Here is a 13,502-nt window from a genome sequence, read left to right as displayed (position 1 = left end):
ACACAGCACCAATTTACACAGGACTTTTTTGACAATCTTTGGGAAATTTGGTTATGTAAAAACATATTCATCAAGAAGCGAAATGCATCCACGATTCCTCCAACCTTTTGGTTTGAGGTCAGTCATCACAAAAAGTCTCATTATTTTTGGTTTCAATGGAAGGAGCTGTGTTCTGTGTGTGACCAGGAAGAGACAGGCCCAGATAAAAGGATTCTGCCAAGTCCTGATTAGATCTGCTCCCATGTTTGTCTTCCAGGATCAGGGATTACATGATTTATTAGAGTGTGTTGGGGATGTGTGTTGCAGGGTGCTAACACTCCCACCTACGCCCCATGGGGGGTGCATTCCAGCAAACTCCATGCAAATTAAGTTTCTCTTCCTCTTTGTGATGAGCCCCTGTAGCTTGTTAAACCCTCTCCCCCCAGCTGAAGCACCTCAGGGTGATCATTTTCACCATTAATGAGCTCCATGATTGCAAATAAGCCACAAAGAAACAGCAGATCCATGAACTGCCAAGCGTGAGATTGATTTGTTTAATATAGGCCAATTTACTTCATAAGTAAGGTTTTTGTGGAATGTGGAGAGTACTGCAAACATTTTAACTATTTGATCATGTTTGGCAACAAACAGATTTGTGTGTCCAATTCTCAGTATTTACAGATGGAGACATCAGTGTCTGGGTAATGTCACTATAAAAAATAATTTCAATGTTCGAAAAACAGACTGGCCCACCAGCGCACTACTTAACTCAATGTATCGACATACAACTGTTTGACGAGTTATTTTGTTATTATTCATGCACTTTCCTTTGAATGTTCAGCAAAAGGAGGTGATCGGTGCACCTGTCCAAGCCCCTGCAGTGTTTAGTCATTAAAACTATTTGGTTAGGTTTAGGGAAAAGATCATGGTTTGGGTTAATATAACTACGGAAGTATTATATGAGGTGACCCTAACAGCCTTTATGGTGCTATTATTGGAAACAATAATCAGGAAACTGTATGTCAGTGGGATAAACACCCTATTCCAGTATCATTATGATCTTTTAACCAGCATTATTATGTAAAAAAGACAAAGGTTTGTTAAAAAAACTGTCACTATAACTGTAACTTGAATGAGTGTCCACAAAATGAATGAAATGAAAATGAGATGTGTGTGTGTGTGTTTACCACATGAAGATAAAGGTGAGCCTACATGTGCCCATCTGAGGTCCAATAGCTTGGAGTGGTCTTCCTAGTTCTCCTCCTCCTCCTCCTCCTCCTCCCTGGGGGCTCAGCTGGACGTCCTAAGCGGGGGTCAAGGTGGGTGCTGTTGCTGCTGACCATCAGTCTGCCAAGCCAGCTAATTTACAGCCCACCCTCCTCCACCCTGCGGTGTCCACCCTCCAACAAACACCCCCCACCCCCCAGCCATCACCGGCACTCTGTGCACACACTCTTTCTTTCTCTCTTTCTCTATCTCTCTCTCTCTGTTTATCTCTATCTCTCTCGTTCTCTCTGGGCGGGTGTGAAGACGCAAGCAGCACGCTCCAGTGGAGACAAATCAGACCTTCCCAGCCGTGTCATCGTAAAACAACCCCCAGGAAGGTTGCGACCTCCTCACCCTTTCAACTCATCTGCAGGCATAGCAAGTCGGGAGAAGAGGAGGATCCTCCATGCAGTGGCATAACTACCTCATCCACATTATCACAAGAGAGGTATCGGGAAATAATAGGAAAGACAAGAGAGAGTTCAGCGAAATGCATGAGCAGGGATGAAAATATGACCAAATGCTCTCCAATAAATGCACTGCATGCAATGCACAGTATGCTTCTGTGTACAGTATGGTGAAAGGATCACAGAATTCCACATACACAGAGCCCTGAGATCCAGGGCTGTGCAGAGGATGTTAAGGGGGCAGGTCCCAAATTCATTAAAGGCATTTAATTGTTTATTTAATATTTGCCTTACATGACTGCATTTGTGAAACTTTTGAAGGGATATTAAAATGTATTTATGTGAACCAAACACATGACCAATGGACTGGGTTTCATTTTAACATGGACACACACACATAAAGGCTTTATTTTCTGCATTCTGATGAATTATATGCACACATTTTGTGCATCAATTTATGTTGCAAATTACTTCATTTATATTAAGGAAAATTCAAATTACAGGCTCCAGGCAACAATTCAAAATATATCCCAACAGTCCCAGTGAGGGGGACACAGAGACAGCGACACAGAGCTCACAGTCTCGTCATGATCCCAGAAAGCAAAGCACCTGCGACATAACAGCAAAAAATTTAGCCACAATTCTAAAAACTAACAAATAAGCTCTAGATAAGGCGCATAAGATGCTTTTTTTTAATTATTGAATTAAGATGAAGTTTATTTTTAAATTTTTATTTTTAAATTTTTCCTCCCTCCGAAAATTACAAAAAAAAGTGCTTGAACATATTGTGATGTCATGGGAAATATTCTGGTAGTGTTATAGAGGGGGGATACATTTCCTCAAAGGGGATGCAAAGAGGACTACAAACCATCATGGCAACCAGTAAAAGACTACAAACCCCATGGTCAGCAGGGCAGTCCGGACAATGGCTGCTGCAAGGTTGAACCACATAAACTGATGCTCTACTGAGGGAACTGACAGGGGAAGGGAAAAATTATCTGTTAAAGCCCCCTTTATCAATGCAATCCGACAGCCTAGTCAACTTTACACTTTATATTTATTTATTTATAGATATGAAATGTCTGTGCACGCACGCCTTTTTTAAATCTGCGCTGTTTTTGAGATTGATTAAACGCCTACAAATAATTTGCATTCTAACACAATACATTAAGTATTAAAGGTAGTGCTGCCTGACTTACAATTATAGTAACAGAATGCCAAAGCATTCATATTGAGGTCTATGTAACCTCTGTTCACATTGAACACAACTGCAAAAACTGTACTGAGATATAACAATGCTACCTCACATGTTTTTGTTTGTATTCCTGGCAACTAAAGCATGGCTAAGAAAAAAGTTCTATGTGTTAAGTGATCTTAGTTTGCTTTCTTTACAAGAGCAAGATGAGATGATCATGACTAGTACAGCACTTAGCCTAGCGTAGCATAAAGACTGGAAGCAGCTCTAAAACTAACAACTGAATACTTGTCGAACTTGTTTAACAGATTAGCAGTTTAAAATAGTTTTACAGGGAGTTAAATGCTGGACTGAGTGCAGCTTCCTGGAGTCATGTCATCACAGTGAGGTTGCCAGGTTTGGTACTATCTTGCCTGTAGAGAAACCAATACCAAAAACTTTGCTCACTGACCTTATCTGAAAATGTACTCTGTAGAATGCTACAAAGAAGCTGTTGTCTGTCAAGGAACTCCCTCCAAAATTACAAAATATATTTATTACATGGATCAATTTATTCATAACTTTAACCGAGTGCATTCAGTTTAGGCACCTGAGTTGTTAAAGTTATGAGAAAAAGAGACAAAAAAACAACTATTCGTTAAAACTTGGACGCTGACTTGAATCTCAAAATAGGATGTATCGTGACAAGTTGTGAAATAGTCAGGAAATGTTATCTATTGGTTTTGTGTTCATGAACACAGATTTTCTGTTTTTTTGTGTCGCACAAATTCAACGCCAATGGAAAGTAAATTAGGATCCTTTTCATGGTGGGAAGTAAACCCATCCATGTGACGTAGTATGAAATATTGACAAAGGTCAGCTATGGGCCTTCTTAACCACGAGATCAGTGTTTGACTCTGCATGTCCCAAAGTGTGGTTTGTTGCCAAATCCAACTTTTGTTTTGTTTCTCCCCGCTTCTACACAGCATCCCTCTTGACTCCTGGAAGGATAAGCCCACCTCTCCTCAAATGCATAACACTCACCCACACATACATTCAACATCATCCGGCGTCAGACTCCCTGTTGCTCTACCCTGATGGAGCCATCAGCCAGAAGCCAGACAGGGGAGCAGTTGTCTCATGGTCTCCTCCCTGCTGCAGAGCCTTGACACGGGGAGAGACAAACAATTTGGCCTCCCTCCCACAGTCACAGCTCTGGGAGCCAGCAGGTGTTGGTGTGTGTGTCTGACAAAGAGAGAGAAAGAGAGAAGTAGAGGTCACTTGGTGTGGGTGTCTTTCAGTCGGTGACAGAGAAAAGATGAGTGTGTGTTCCAATATGAAAAATGTCAGATACAGGCATAGGGGATCTATTTGCAACCAAATAGTTTGTTCCATGAATGTTAAGGGGGTTTGCTTTCAACAAGTGGGATGTATTTCCTCTGTATTCTTTGCATATAGATAGGCTCTCTTGTCCTTCCCAGATATAGAGGTTGTGAGCTTGCAGGTTGTTTGGCCAGCTTTGAATATTACCACAGGCACGATGAGACGGCGAGGCTTTTGACACGGGGGCTAGGACAAAGGGAAATGGGGTCGTGTGGTGAAATGGTTAATGTGAATCTTAATAGAGGCGGCAATGTCATTATCTCCAAATCCGCTGAGCCCTCTCGACCGGGGGGTCGCGCCGTCGACGACCACTTTACACCCCAAGCGTGTCAGGCCGAGAGACCGGGGGCATGACTGCCAATCCCATCCGGAGGATTTGTGTCCTCCTCTAACAAATTCAGTAAGCGCATGCAGGCTCATAAAGGTGTTGAGAATTGAGGAATTTGTCTGGGAGGCATGGCCAAAGGCAATGAGCTAGTTTTGCTTTTCAGCCACAGGACAAGGAAAGAGGGTCGAGGCCTCTGCGAGGCACCTGAATCTCCCTCCCACCATCCACTGAAAACGAAGCAAAAGAGGGGTGCCTGCCTATAAATGAGATGAACATTGTCAGATTTACACACTGCCATGTTTTCAACCAACCCCTGATAATCCCTTCACAGAAATAAATTGTCCCATTAAAATGAAATGTTGCCCATATAGGTTTAATAAATTGAAAACGCTTGTTTGAATCCTCGGTAATTTGGACGGAATCCCAAGCATGTAGCAAAGGCTCCAGCAAAATAAGATTATTTGCTGTGTATTATAATGTATGCAGCAGTTTTTATGCGACCAAACAGTGTCAGTAAACCCCCGATGAAATGTGTGCTTATTTATATGCAGTTATTCAGGTATGCAGTAAATTCCAATTACTTCTTAAGATTTCTATTTAGCATGAGGGGGAAATATGACAGGGAAGCTCTGTGTTTTGAACGGCATTGTAAATCTCGTTAACTCTTTGCAGTGTGTGGTGAAGAATCTGCATTCATGTAAGGGAGTGAGCAGTGCATAAGATTTTAACAACTACCTAATAGTTCTGTATTTGTTAGAGGGGTCTGGAGTAGATGCAGCTAATGTGAAGATTTCAAGGCTGATTCCAACAGATTTGTTTGTATGACGCAGCGTGTATTTTGTAAGGCTATTCGACGTCTTTAAGTTTGACTTTTTGCATTAATTAATTAAATGAAAATGTTGGCACAGAAAAAAAGCCTCGTTTAAGCCATCATGGGCCATAATAACTCTCCACTAAAACCTAGACCATTGAACACGTCCCATGTTTAACACACTGACAACCCTACATGCATTTATCAAAAGGAAAATGTTAAAACTTTTAAATAGAGAATCTGGTTTGGAAAATGTATATTGAAACAAATTCAGGTAATGTTATGTCATCATGTCAGGTTTTTAACCAATGGTGGTTGTACCTGCCTTAAAGAGCAAATTACAAATACGCTCTTTCTTTTTTTTTTGTTCAATTTAGACATTGATTCATATTATTATGTTACTTTGTTATTAATTTTTTTGTATTTTCTCCAAATTTGACCGAGTTAATTTAGATGAGTGGGAAAAGTCTTCTTCTTCTTTTTCTTCTTCTTCTACTTCATATTATTGTGCTATGGATTGTCAACAATCACTGATGTCTGTGTCTTTTACTGTGTTTTTGTGTGGGTTTTTTTGTTGTCTGAACTTGATGATGACAACATGAATTTGATTCAGCTAGATAATTAATAATAACATTTATTAAATATGTGTAAAGAATACAGCATAATATGAAGCATACATACAACCGTTACTGAATTGAAGTGTGTGTGTGTCTGTTCATTTGTCTTGTGCTACTGTTGTGCCACATACCATTCCTAATCCCAGAAATTGTACCTTGCATTCTGACCTATGATAATAAAAATAATCTGTCCAGACAGCAGACAGGAGTGTGTGTGTGTGTGTGTGTGTGTGTGTGTGTGTGTGTGTGTGTGTGTGTGTGTGTGTGTGTGTGTGTGTGTGTGTGTGTGTGTGGGGGGGTGGTTGCTTTTGCTTTTGCCCCCATAAACACAGTGACCAGCCCTGGAGTACATGCATTGGTTTAACTGAGATGTTCTTATGTGTTATGAGCTACAGTATGAATGGGGTTCCCCCACCCCCTCCCCGTGTTAGGCCCCCAGGGGCCCTAAATCCCCGCTGCTCTTCCCTGCAGCCCCCCCTCTGACGTGCATGCCGAGGCGAGCAGCGCTTTGCCTATGCATTAGCCATCCATTTCCCCCGGCTGACACCTCTCCAACATAAAACCGTAAGGCAGAGGTAAAATATCTCTCTCCTGGCGAAAATAAAGCTTTGTCTGCCTGCTGATCTATTGGATATAAAAATAAAGCCGCGGCTTTGATGCGGCTTTACCTTATGCGCTCCTTTGCTTTTTGCGCACACAAAGCTCCAATGAAGATGGATGGTGCGGGATTGGCTGCGGTGCGTCCGGCACAGCAACATCACTCACTCCACTTCTTCCTCCTCCTCCTCTCTCTCCCTCTCTGGCAGCTTGTTTTATCAGATGTCGTTGAGGACTGCGTTGTTAGGTTATTGATCAGTGAATGTCGATAATTATGCAGGGTTTCCAGCCTAACCGGCTTTGGACAAGTTGTGCGCGTTCACCTCTTGCATATTGTGTTTTTTTAATCTTCATTTATATGTAACGTGTGAACATTTCAAGGTATATGCGGACAAATGTGCTTCCACAATACTGTCTGTAGCTCTTTGGATGATCAAGAACAGGGACTGCCCATTCACTTTGCTGCTGTAGCCTGCTTTGATTGTACAGGCCCAGCTGCATTTGCGAGCGGTTTAATTCAAATGACATCTACAGATTAGAAATATAGGTAAACTTCAGATTATTTTCCAGTTAGCTCCCTCCCAACAGTTTAAACACAATAAATGCGTAGGTATAAATATAGTTCAGCAGCAGTAACTGCTACAACAAAAATGCGTTGAAATAGGTTAGATTTTAACTTCAGTTCCTCGATTATTTTTAAGCAATATGAACGACTTTGTTTGAATGAATTAATCCACCCGAGAACAAACTTGCTGGAGGACAATTAGTCCTGCTAAATTAAATCACATTTTAAGAATCACACTATACTTCCTATTGTATGTTCCTAATATTTCATATAACAATGCAAATGCTTTTGTTATAATTCAGGTTTTATATCCACCTGCTCCTCAAGCCAAAAGCTTTCGTACAATTGTCTTCTTAGATCAAATTAGTTTAGTGATCTTTTTTCACAGGGCCTCTTTGATGCTGCAAAAGCCGTGTTAGAGAGCACTACATTTTCCAGGTAGTAGGCCTAGTAATTGAATCACCTGGTTGTCTTTACTGTAACATACAGTCGGGTTCACCACTTTAAGGTGGGATTTAGATTGGAGGATAGTTCTGACTAAACATGGGCTGATAACCAAACGATAAAAATCATCATAAACTCATCGTTAATAAATAAATAAATAACCAGCAGATAAATCGGGATTCGTGGGCCCCTCTGCTCTATTTTAATGCAGGTATCAGCGGCGGCCAGCTCTCCCTCTCTCTCCGTGCTTGCGGGCTTTTTATTTAAGAGCGCAGAAATCCGCTGCGGTGGCGGCAGCAGCAGCTATCTGCCGCTCTGCAGCCATGCAGCCCGTCCCCAGAGCATTGGCCATCGGGCGATAATATCTCAAAGGGAGTGGTTATCGCCACACATTATATTATAATCATTAGTGATCCTAGCCCTTTCACCCCGACTGCAGAATAAACGCGGAGAACCATTAATCTGAACTAGGCGAACTGCTTTAGAGGCTGCTTCCCAGCGCCTCCATGTGTGCTCATTTCTCAGTCACTCTGTTTGGAGCGTGTTCAAATGAGGAAAAAAGGCCGTTTTTAGTTGTGTAGGTGAAGGGTTTTTGGTGACAACCCCCACCTGGCTCAGTCAGGCTGGGTTCTCAACCTGATATCCTTTGGAAATGATGAAAATAGTCAGCCTGATTTGTGATTTTCTCTATTTACCGAACAGGGGAATCTCCTGACCGATGCACTGCAGCGCATTACTTTTTTTTGTAGCCTATAAAACACGAATTTCTATTTCTAGCTCTTTTTCGTTTATATATAAATTATATATATAAATATAGCGTTACTATAGGCATCAATGTAGACATATTCCTTGTCAAGCTTAATTTGAAATATATATATACAACACACAATGCTTCAATAATTAGATCTTTATCTAGCAGTTTTAGATGTATGTCTAAATATGGCATGTTTCGAATGTGCGCTGCCATTCTAAAGCTTGACTCTGACATAACGCCACCAATAACTTGGATTTAAGGACAAAATGATATAATAGTAATGGTACTAATATTATCATTGCATGAGACCTTTCTTTAGCCGGATTGAATTCGCCCCCTAGAGGAGTGAGCTGCCTTGTTTCTGGGTGACCACGGAGTCTCATCCAGGGTTACTGTTGTTGGACACCAAAAGCCCCAAATTCAACGAATCAAGTGATCTTCATGAGAAAAAGGTACAGACAGCAAAGAGGGTGGTGGCTATTGTTGTGGATGGTTCTGGAGGTCAGATCATAAGCCAAACTGGCTAGTGTGTGTGTGTGTGTGTGTGTGTGTGTGTGTGTGTGTGTGTGTGTGTGTGTGTGTGTGTGTGTGTGTGTGTGTGTGTGTGTGTGTGTGTGTGTGTGTGTGTGTGTGTGTGGGGGTTTGACTGGCTGAGAAGAGACAGCTGTAGGGAGATGATCTATAAATCCCATTGGATTTCTCTCAGCACAGGCCGGGACCGGAGTTGGAAAGTCTGGAAAAATGTTTGCGTAGAGTTGGTGTTGGCTCAATAATTCTAGATGAGTTCACATCGGCATATGTTTGGATGTTGATCCACAGGATAAGGGAAGGGGGAAGAACACAGCTCTGTCAGTCAATCGTGGGACTCTGCGTGCTTTGCGTTTGGTCCCCTAGTCAGCACTGCGCACCGGTGTGGATGGGCGGAAGTATCGATGGATGGATAGATGGAGGGACGGAGGAAGAAGGCAGGGCCGGATTTCGGGCTTGGAAGTGCGTGATAATGCGGAGAACAATGATTGACAGAGTGGACAGGGACAGGAAGGTGCACCCCACCCTCCCACTCCTTCACCGTCTCGCACTCACACACAGTTTATGAGCACGATGGGAATCGTCGCGTCAAATGTGCGCGTTTTCATGCACTCTGCGCAGCCAAGAGAAGAAGTGACACATGTGATCAATTTGAATGGAAAGCACATTACACGCATTGTCTTTCTATGAATGGGCGAGTTACGTACAAATACTACTTTTAAATAGCACAGATACAGATATATTCTGATGCTGTTTTTCGTTACTAGCAAAATATATTAAATATTTTCATAACGTTTTTAGGACTTTCTCTGTTTAGAATTCAATTTATTTGAAGTCGCATTACATTAATGTGGCACGCTGTTGTATAAATCCTCTTAAAATGGGCACAATGAAATGAAATCAAATAACTTCTATTATTTTCATGAATTTTAATTTCTTTTTTAATTTTCCTTCTTTCAAAATATGCACATTTTGACATTTTGAATAATTTCCCCTATTCAATATGTCAACTTTCATAGGAATAGAGATAAAACAAATCTTCAAATTATATCAGAAATGTAGCTGTTTATTACAAAAAAAACGTATTCATAAACCATAATGACCAATGTGTCATATTATGAATTATGAATATCAGTGCCTTTTTGCAATTCCTTTGTGAAAAGAGAGGGGGAAAAATCCTGTAGAGAGACTGAAATAGCAGAGCGAAGCAGCGGACCGGTACCCCAGCCTCCTCTTCCTCCTCCTCCCCGGTACACTCAGTTGATCAAAGCTCCAGTCGGGGTGATATTTCTCATTGTATTACCGGAGTCACGGTTTGTCCCCCCGGCAGCCTGCCCGGTCTCACTGGCTCGGCTGTAAAGTCACACAGCCCAACTTTCACAGCCTGGCCACACCGGAAACTAGACGTAGAAGAAGAAATCGCTTTTAGTATCTCTCTCTCATATTTCAAACACCTCAAACGCCGTCTTTATTCCAAAGATCCCTTCCTTCCTTTCGCCGTGCCTCACACGGTTTTGTGGCGACATTGTGTCTCTTAACTGAGCCTGGAGGAGAGAGGGGAGACAAATAAACGTGTCATGATTAGAATTAATGATTGCATGCATCCTCGCAGCCTCATTCATTATCTCAGATTAATTATCTCGCAGTGTACCAGTTCACTTGTCTGCACTTCATAAACCCCAAATCTCCTGGGCTGCTTTACAACGCTGTGGCCCTGATACAAGAATAGCCTTTCTCTTATCTGTGGTGGCATGTACAGTACCGTCCACAACTAGACACAACCTATTAATATAAAATAAAATGTGAATGAAATAAAAGTCTTCTTAGTGGACAACAATCAAATATACATTTCAAATAAAAGTGGGTATTTAGATTTTCATTTTCAACCAGTGTTATCAATTTAGAGCCATGGTCTCCACAGTCTGCCCGAAGGCCTCCTGTCGTCAAATCTACCTTTTGAGGCTCAACTGGAGCACAGACACAGTGCCAAAAATTCCAATTTACAACTCCTGTCTGCATCAGAATGGAAATTAGTGAGAATATAATCTATTGCTAGTAAGGGATTACAGTGGTAAGGTTAAACCATTTTCTTGCATTTAATAGTGTCTTTGCCTTGAGGGGAGTTGAGATATTTTAAGCCTATATTTTGATTTCCTTCTATTCGTGGATTAATCTGCCTCTGTGAGCTGCCTTTTTTCCTTCTCTCTCTGGCTTATTCTAAATCAGGCAGAGATTATCCCCACTGACAGACTATCAAGGCATCTTCTTCACATGGAAATAACAACAACTTTTGATGTTTACATGCTGCACTTACAAGTTTATTTGGCAGTGGGGAGAGTGAGGCCTGCAGACCGCAGGTTTTCTGAGGTCATTTCCAGATTCTCCTGCAGGTTTCACTGCTGAAAAAAAGAAACGTGAGTTTTGTGGTATGAGATATGTCCATTGCTGATTGCCCCCTCTATGTTGAACTATGGACCGCCTAGTTGTCATGGAGCTCAATGACCTCTCTCTCCCCGTCTATCTGATGGAAACATAACCAGATGCTCAGCAGAATGCGCTTTGGCGCACCGTTCACAGACAGTCAGACGAAAATAGGGGAGAGGGGGAGTAAGAAGAGAAGAGGGATTCTGGAAAAGAGGGAGAGGTGAATGTCGGGCTGAAGAGGTGGGACAGAGAAAAAAAGAGATGGAGTCTGTGTGTTTTGAAGCCTTATCTCTCTCTTTCTCCACGCCACTAACACATGTCCTGTTGAAGGGGCGCTCCCCAGACGCCGGGAGGCAGCTGGACGGGGACGGGCGCGCGTTTTGCATGAGAAGCAGCCCATATGTAAGAGGATGCTGGCGGGCTATTGGTAGAGAATAAATGGTGGTCCTGGTTGGCTTTTTATGCTTAAAGTGCGCAGTTGTTGAGCTTGATTCTACAATAGGACGTACGAATAACCTCAACATTCTGTTTCTGTTTACAATAAAGACAAATACAGCATTGCCTTACTGTAATTACATATATTATGACGCGAGCCACGAAATATAATAACAATTTCTACCAACTCCTTTAATCTTGGTTAGATGTAAAATAACTTATTTAAGAAGCATTTAGACAACCTATGTTCATTGAGGATAAAAAAAAAAATGTAAGAAGAGTTAAAGGGCGCAGTCCTGTAAATCATCAACACACAATTTGAATGATCTCTTTGATGATGAATGGCTGATAATCCAGAAGGCTGTTAGGCTCATAGTGTATTTACTTAAAGTGGACTTGAATTGGATTTGACTTCCCTAATGAATCGTCCAAGGTGTCTGGGCCGCGAGTTCGTGACGGGCTGAGCTGCACGAGCTGTCAACTTTAGAGCCTTTCTGTCTTTCACTTCCAAGCTTCCTCTCCATCACACCAAAGAGAAACTGCTTAGGTGTGGTGCTTTGCGCAAAGTAAAAAAAATGTTAATGAGCACAAGACATTCTGTAATGTAGCACGGCACTAGGAGAAGAGGATAATGATAACATCACAGTGGCATACATGTTCTGCAGCTTTCTGCTGTGTAATCAAAAAACATTTAGCTCTATGTATGACACGTCCAAATGGAAAGCAGGCAGTAAAGATGTTTTATTGTAACGGAAAGCTGTTTGTTGATGATAAAAAGCCTCCAGTTATTCTCAAACAACAAGACAAACATGTCCAACTTGTGCGTAATTTTCTGGCGCAAAAGTAACTTTACATGAGTAAACAGGGAGCACGCCATGCAATATGCGTCATCCGGCTTCTTTATCCTAAAGACGCCTGTATCTACCTGATCAGAATCCTCCTCCATGACCCCCTCATGCCCAATTTGCTCAGCAGCTGAAAAGTGGTGTCTCTCCCTCGGCGCCGCTGGCCCTCCGCCGCCGCGGTTGCTTCCTCCAAACACATTCACTAACATATGACAGTTTGCAGGGAAATTCTTGACAATTGGTGTCTTGAGTGTGTGGCATAAATAGCAGGCAGAGCCCTCGCTGGGTTATGATGGGCCGGCTTGATGGTTGCCGGCATGGCGCGGCGCTGATTGGTCTGGCCGCAGCCTGACGTCAGGAGGCTGGGAATAAGGCTGGGTTGAAGCTTTAGGAGCAAGACAGTTTACCGTAGACCCAGCGCATCCCAGCATACACACGGTACTGGAGACTGAGGGCATCTCAGCCTCCACACTGACTACTATCAGAGCCGCCGGCGAATCGCAGCATCCCCTGCCGCCACAAGTTGAACGTCCAGGATCATCGGATCGATCGAGAGGGAAAACACTCTTTTTAAAAAATCCTTTGGGTGCGTGATTTTGTTTCTCGCCGGCCTGTGTACAGTGGATACGCTGTCATGTCCAAGTACACTGAATTATCTGCAGACGTGCGTGTCTTGTTGTGTGACAGCTCAGCCCTAAAGCCATCTTATTAGAAGCCCCTCTAACCGATGCGTCACTTTCAAGAGCGCCGGGACAACCAAACTGGCTCCGGTCTCCTCGCGTGAGCCGATCTTCAGCTGCCCGTGTTGAAATCTACATTCTGGTTGAATTGTGTGTTTTTTCCCGGATCCACTAAAGGACTGTTTTTTTTTTTTTCTTCCTTTGGGCTTTTCCACCTGAGAGCGAGGACGTGTGTTTCTTTGGACGCTTAGCCCCTTTACGCATG

This window comes from Anoplopoma fimbria, chromosome 1, assembly GCF_027596085.1.
Source record: "Anoplopoma fimbria isolate UVic2021 breed Golden Eagle Sablefish chromosome 1, Afim_UVic_2022, whole genome shotgun sequence".
Lineage (NCBI taxonomy): Eukaryota > Metazoa > Chordata > Actinopteri > Perciformes > Anoplopomatidae > Anoplopoma > Anoplopoma fimbria.
The sequence above is the reverse complement of the archived record's forward strand: the minus strand, read 5'-3'. Positions refer to the sequence as shown.